This window comes from Podarcis raffonei, chromosome 5 (genome assembly GCF_027172205.1).
Source record: "Podarcis raffonei isolate rPodRaf1 chromosome 5, rPodRaf1.pri, whole genome shotgun sequence".
Classification (NCBI taxonomy): domain Eukaryota; kingdom Metazoa; phylum Chordata; class Lepidosauria; order Squamata; family Lacertidae; genus Podarcis; species Podarcis raffonei.
Window position 1 is genome coordinate 63,249,605 of NC_070606.1, and position 6,730 is coordinate 63,256,334.

Below are 6,730 nucleotides of genomic sequence, written 5' to 3' on the forward strand. Positions count from 1 at the left end.
GCGGCAGGTGGACCTCTCTCCTCTCCAGGGACCGGTTACCAAGGAGCCTCACCTGCCCTTGGGGAGGGAGGGAGGGAGAGGAAGCCCCCACCCCACCCCGGGCTCCAGCAGACCCCCTGCTGGAAGCCATATCGAATGCCTCGTCAGCTGCTTCCACAACCACGGACTGGGAATCTTTGGGTGGGCGGGTTTTTGTTTTTTTTTTATTTTATTTAGTCAGAGGCAACCATTTCTCTCCTGACAACACTCCCTCTGGTACCTAGCGGCGGCCCCGCTTTCCCGGCTAACCTTTCCACGCCGCTCCGATCTCGCCACCCCCTCTGTCGGGACCCTGCGGGCTTGTATATAGCAGCAAATCCGCAACGTGGCGATACAGGACATCTGTTATAGACGTGCAAATGCTCCTGGCAGGGCTCCCCCGTCGGCTTTGCAAGACATACACTAAATAATAAACGCGGGTGGCTTGAAGCAAACTGATTTCGTATAAATATGTCATAAGCTGATAAGCGTGTGTGAATGAAGCTTCTTTTTGCGTGGGGTTGATAATTGCTCCCTCCTTGGCTCAGTGCGTTCCAGAAGAAAAGGAAGGCAAAGCAGGAGTTTGTCCAAAAGGCCATGCAATGGCATTCAGAAAGCTCCCTTCTACTGTTGCATGCCACCCCGGTCTCTCAGCGGTGCAAGATTCCAGGGGTTCCAGATGCTTTATCCAGGGTTTGTGTTTGCTTTTGGAAAATGAGGCGCAGCAGAGACTCTGGTATCTTGATGATAAAGTATATGGTTTATACACATACATACACACACACACACACACACACACACAACATGAGCCTATGACGGAGGGGTTCTCAGCATTGACACCCCAAGTAGGTCTTGTTTCTCCCATAGCTGCAGCCTTGGGTGCAAACGGAAATCAGACATCCTGCTCTGACCCTCTCTCCAGCTTGCTGCCTTTAACCTGTCACCTTTTTTCCTCTAGGTCACATCACAGCCAACCCTAAAACTCTCCTTCGAACTCTGCCTTTGTCTTGTTGACTAATTCTGAGTTAGGGGGGCTCCTCCCATTTGCCATTTGGCACAGAGCCCCCTCTCTTTGGCTTTCCTAATGGCAAAACATTTTTAGAAGCCAAATACCTTTGGGACATCGCACATGCAATGTCACTCATGTTCCCCCCCCCCCGCAGTCTTCCTTACAGTTTGGTGCCTCTGATTGCAACACAGTCACATTCTCAGATTCTCAAAGCCATGCACTCTTTCCTGTCCCTGCCACATTTTTACTTCCTTGAACTTACAGAGGCATTTCTGTCAATCTCCTGTACTCTGGCCAATCAGTCCAATGGCTGTTCTGGACAGGCCTCATAGAAAGAGCGTTCCTGCCAGGGCTGCCTTTCTGGCAGTCTGCTCAATCCCATAGTTTTTCTGTTTAGAGACACATTGGAGGGACCTCTTTGTCATAACTATACTTTTGGATTAAGAATGTGTGTAATGGTCCAGTTGCCTACATAAGTGTTGTGGTAGTGCTATTGCGATAAAAATTGCAAGGTTGCAGCACTACCAAGTAAAAATGTTACCAGCCACCACTGAAAATACACTCAACATAAAGCAATAATTAAAATCAACGTTAAAAATAAAATACAATGGAGCAGAAAGACTATGGTATCTTTAATGCCAGAGGTGGGGGAGGTGTGAAGCACTTTAAGGGTTGTTGTTGTTTTTTGCCTTTGGTGGTGTTGCAGCAACGAAAAGGGCAAATGCAGTGTTAGGAATTATTAGGAAAGTTGCAAATGATAGGTCAGCAAATAAATCCACATTAAGGATACAGTACTGTGTTTTGTTCTGATCGCACCACTTCAAAAATAATACAGATGAGATAAAAAGGACTGAAGAAAAAGGAGTTAGTTTTGACAGTAATGTGCAATTAACTTTTTATATGACATATGGAGAGAGCACAGAAGTTGTTCACAATTGTCTTTCAGTGTTCAATAAGATCGTTGGCATTAAGCTCTATTTGCCAGTGAGCAACAGCCAACCACAAGGATCTTGCTTGTGACATGAAACCCTCTTCTTTTGTATAAATGATCTGAGGTTAGAGCAGGGAAAACATAGGTCGGTTGTCTCTCTAATTTCTTAAATGCCAGAAGGCTTTTGGTTACTCTTCTAATAACAGCGTAGAATCTATTACCCTTTCTTATAAATTATTTTAAAGGACAACTATGCAATGCTGGTTGTCTTGATCCTAGTAGTACATTGTAGAGAGCACAGTGTTTTGGTGTGATAGATTGCCTGATCCTGTGCCTCATGCTCCAGATGTTGTTGGAACCCAAATCCTATCAGCCCAAGCCACTGTGATCAATAGTCAGGAATAATTGGAGTTGTGGTCCAGCAACATTTGGAGGACCACTGATTCCCCACTCCTGATTGATGGCAGCATATTTGACCACAGGGCTCAGAGCTGCCTAAATGTGGTTTCTTCACATAGCTGTGTGGCAGAGCTATCAGTTTAAGTAGGTTGAATTGCACATATGCAGTTTTGTTTGTGTCTAATAAAGTAACAGGCTTGCCTTCCTTGAGTCTTAATGTTTATTTGGCAACTTTTAAATTCTTAATAGATTTGGTATCACAGGCTGGCCTATTACTCTTGCAGCACACTTCTATGAACGTTTTCTCAGGAAGTGAGGTTGGATTGAGCTTGGGAGTTACATGCCTACCTGGAGCAAGCATCACTGAACCCAATTGTACATACAATGGTATTAAAGGAGGCAGTGATGGCCATCAACATGGATGGCTTTAGAAAAGGACTAGACAAATACGTGGAGGAGAAGGCAATTCACAGTTACTAGCCACAATGGCTATGTGCTGCCTCCACTGCCAGTAGCAATATGGCTGTGAATACAGTTTGCTGAGAAGCACAAGTGGGCAGAATGTTTGTGCTTATTGTGTTGATTACATTTATATACTACCTTTGCTTCCAAAAATCTCAAGGTTGTGTACTTGGTTCTCCTTTCTGTTTCATCCTGCAAGAACCGTGTGAGGTAGATTAGGCTGAAAGATGGTGACTAGCCCGAGGTCACCTAGTTAGCTTCCTGGCTGAGTGGGGCTTTGAACCCTGGTCTCCCAGGTCATAGTCCGACACTCTAACCTTTACACCACAGTTGCAGGCTTCCCGCAGGCATCTGGTTGGCCACTGTGAGAATAAGATGCTTGACTTGATGCATCATTGGCCTGATCCATCAGGCTCATCTTATGTTCTTAAGATCATCTTCATATTTTTGAGCAATAGTTCCACATGCTTTCCGAGTACCCATGCAGCTGCATTTCCCTTTACTTCTCTCCTGTATCTTATTTTTGTTTTTCTTTGATAACTTCTACTATACTTTATCTTTTCCCTTCTTTCTTATACTATCTGCAATCTCAGTTCTCCAAGTATAGCTAAAACATCAACATACACACACAAAGCAAGCTTATGGGAACCTAAGGATTGCAGGCATACAAGATGAGAAAAACTAGGGAGAGGAACCCAAAATAACCCTGTGGCCATGGAATGCAGACTGAGTTTGGGGGGGGGGAGGGACAGAGAGAACAGAAAATCCGAGTGGGAGGGGAAATGGAAAGGAGTATCCTAGAAACAGGAATATTCCGCTCCACAACATTGTGTACCAGGTCCCTAGCCTCTTACTAAATTTGGTTGCTTACTTTCAGTATTTTATCTCTCTTTTCTTCTTTCCACTTTTGAGAGGTTGGGTTATATTGGCCATCTTATTCAGTTTTTTTAAATTTGCAATGAATATGAATAGAAGTAGTAATTTTAAAGGATTACTGCAGAATTGCTATACAGTTCTACATTTCTATCACATCTCCTTCCTGGCTTACTCAAAATGCCTTCAATATTGCATCCAAAATAAATGCAGTTATGCACTACACATAACAAAGGGTTTTTGGGGGAGAGGTTTTTTCTCCCTCAGTAATCATACTTTTGTGAAAAGCACTAAAGCAGATGCTTCTTTGAGGTAGTAGAAGTAATCACATCATTTGTGTTTGTGAATGTATATATTTGCTTTTTCCAAGATAAACTTGGCAACAGAGAATGTGATCTTATGCCAGTACAGTATAAGACAATGAAGACTTATTGGTTGGAATCAACATTTTCATACTCCTAATTCCACACCACTCATATAGGTAATAAGTATTGTTAAAGGAAACAGCAAGCATGTGACAGAGGCATCTATGAAGATTAAACTGTTAGGAGAATATGTGCTGCCTGTTCCTGGAAGGAACGTGAATAGGCTTGTGTACTTGAAAAGACAATAGTACTTGAGCTGTGATTATATGCCTCATCTCCACCCCATGCATTTAAAGCGCATCCAACATACATTTATAGGACATGACTTCCCCCAGAGATCAAGGGAACTGTAGCTTATTATGGATGCTGGGGGTTGTAAATCTGTGGGGGAAACTACAGTTCCCATTATTCTTTGGAAGAATTCGTGTGCTTTAAATGCCCATTGAACGTGCTTTAAATGTATAGCTTGCCTCTAGGTTCTTCAAAACCAGAGTGCTAAGGAAGATTGCTGGTTTCAAAGTGAGCTTGTTATCTACCACCAGTCTCTGGATTGTGGTGCAGATAATATGCTGGACATTCTTTCCTTGGAGCAGCTAGAACAAGGCATATGTGTGTTAACAGATTCAATATGTGAGCCCAGGTTTTTGCCAGATCCAGCTAATCGTAAATCACAGCATGAACAGAAAGAATTTCCCATCGTTTCCAAGCATGTGGTATTCTAAGACGGTTGCTTTCAAGGACAGAATTCATAGAGAAAAATAGGTAATTAGTAAGAGCCAGTCACAGCTGGGGCAAAGATGTCAAAATACAAGCAATTCATTTTATGTTCTCGTCGTTAAATATTTTGCAGTGCAGGCATGATTTTAACCTTCCTTTTAAAGGCCAGCAAAAATAGCATGCAGTTTGCAATACGGCCAGAGTTAGATGCGCAATACAATCCTGCTGTGTGCAGATGAGAGAAAGAGAGTCATTTAAATTGCTGCTTCCACTTGCTCCTTTGCAAGCACTACTGTGCAGCTGCCAGACTCCTTTCAGAGTTGAGAGAAAATAAAAGTGGTGGATAAACACTGCCTAAAAGGAATTTATTAAAAACTCTTTTTGACAGAACCTGAACGACCTTTTCCTGTACTCCCTCATACTCAGAGTATAAACTCGTCTTTGTGCCATCATGAATGTAATACTTAGGTTCCCTCTGGAGGTTTAGTACTGCTGGGGACAGCAATAAAAGTCAAGGCTTTCCTCTCCCCTAGCATGCTGATGTGATTCCCCCCCCCTCTCCCCCCCCTTTTACTCTTTGGAAAGATCCCTGTGGGCTAGTCCATTAATGGAAGAAGAGTGCACTGGCTTAACTCTTATCTTAAAAAAAAAAACCCACAACAGCTTGCATAAATATTGTGTATTTGTGCAGAGAGAATCTAGGAGCTTCAATGCCAATAGCAAAAGTTCCCACCACTTGGAGAAATATGTCATTAAACAAATTATAGCATTAACAAATTAAGTAACGCCTGAGGAAACTTGTGGTACAGACTTATTGGAGCTGTTGTAGAACGGCACCATTTTAAACCACACTGCTGTCTGCCTAAATCTTTCAAAGTGATGTGTTGTTAAAAAGCTTTAGCTGCGTATTGTAATATAAGTTGCAATTCTTCTTTTAGAGGTGTAAACACTGGTTTTATATATTGTAACTTCTGGAGGAACTGCATGGCTAGTGCAAAATACTGGCCCCCAGTCATGAGGAGGGTGAAGCTGTTCCATCAGGCAGGAAATCTGGATTTATGTGTGTCAGAATTTCACCCCTCTCACCTAACCATTACTACAGTGGTACCTCGGGTTACATATGCTTCAGGTTACATATGCTTCAGGTTACAGACTCCGCTAACCCAGAAATAGTACCTCAGGTTAAGAACTTTGCTTCAGTCTGAGAACAGAAATCGTGCTTCGGCGGCACGGCGGCAGCGGGAGGCCCCATTAGCTAAAGTGGTCTTCAAGTTAAGAACAGCTTCAGGTTAAGAACGGACCTCCGGAACGAATTAAGTACTTAACCCGAGGTACCACTGTACTGCCTTGACCTAGACTGCCTCGTTGCTCTTCTGAGGCTGGCAAGGAAAAGAGTCTGTAGTACCAATAACTAGTGAATTTTTCATATGCAGCACCATCTAGCACATGGCGATGCCAACAAAGAAAGCTGTTATCATAGGCTCTTTCACTGGTAGTAGAAACACACTCCTAAACTCCTATCTCACCTCAGCCTTCACCTCAAGCTCCTCTTCTGCTGCTTGACTGACTGCGGAACTCTCTGTTGGGCCAACATCCTTCAGTGTCTATTCAACTACAAGCAGTGAAAATGGCTGAAATTATGTCCAATGAGGGCCATGCAAGAAGATGGGGCTACAGGCAAGCTGTCCAGGGCCTAAGACAAGGAATGGTTGTGAGCTGTTGGCAGGGATGGAAAGAGCTTTGGAAAAAGCTCACAGTGTCTAAGGACATGAGAAATTCTAGTGTTTTGGCAAGAGAGGAACAGGGACAAACAAAACACTGAGCAATGCAGGATGTTGACTGAGAGCCAGGGCAGCTTTTAGGAGACAGAACCAACTAGGCACTGGCAGGAAAATAAGGGACTTGAAACAATGGCAGCAAAGGCATTGATGTGAACAAAACTGGGGCGAGAAAAAA

The 6,730-nt window shown here is 43.4% G+C and overlaps 1 protein-coding gene across 1 annotated transcript in view; it reads left to right on the forward strand.

The window, feature by feature from the left end:
* The window catches only part of MAP3K13 (mitogen-activated protein kinase kinase kinase 13), a 75,755-nt gene that overhangs the window by 286 nt on the left and 68,739 nt on the right, over positions 1-6,730 (forward strand). The gene's annotated exons all lie outside the window — the stretch shown is intronic.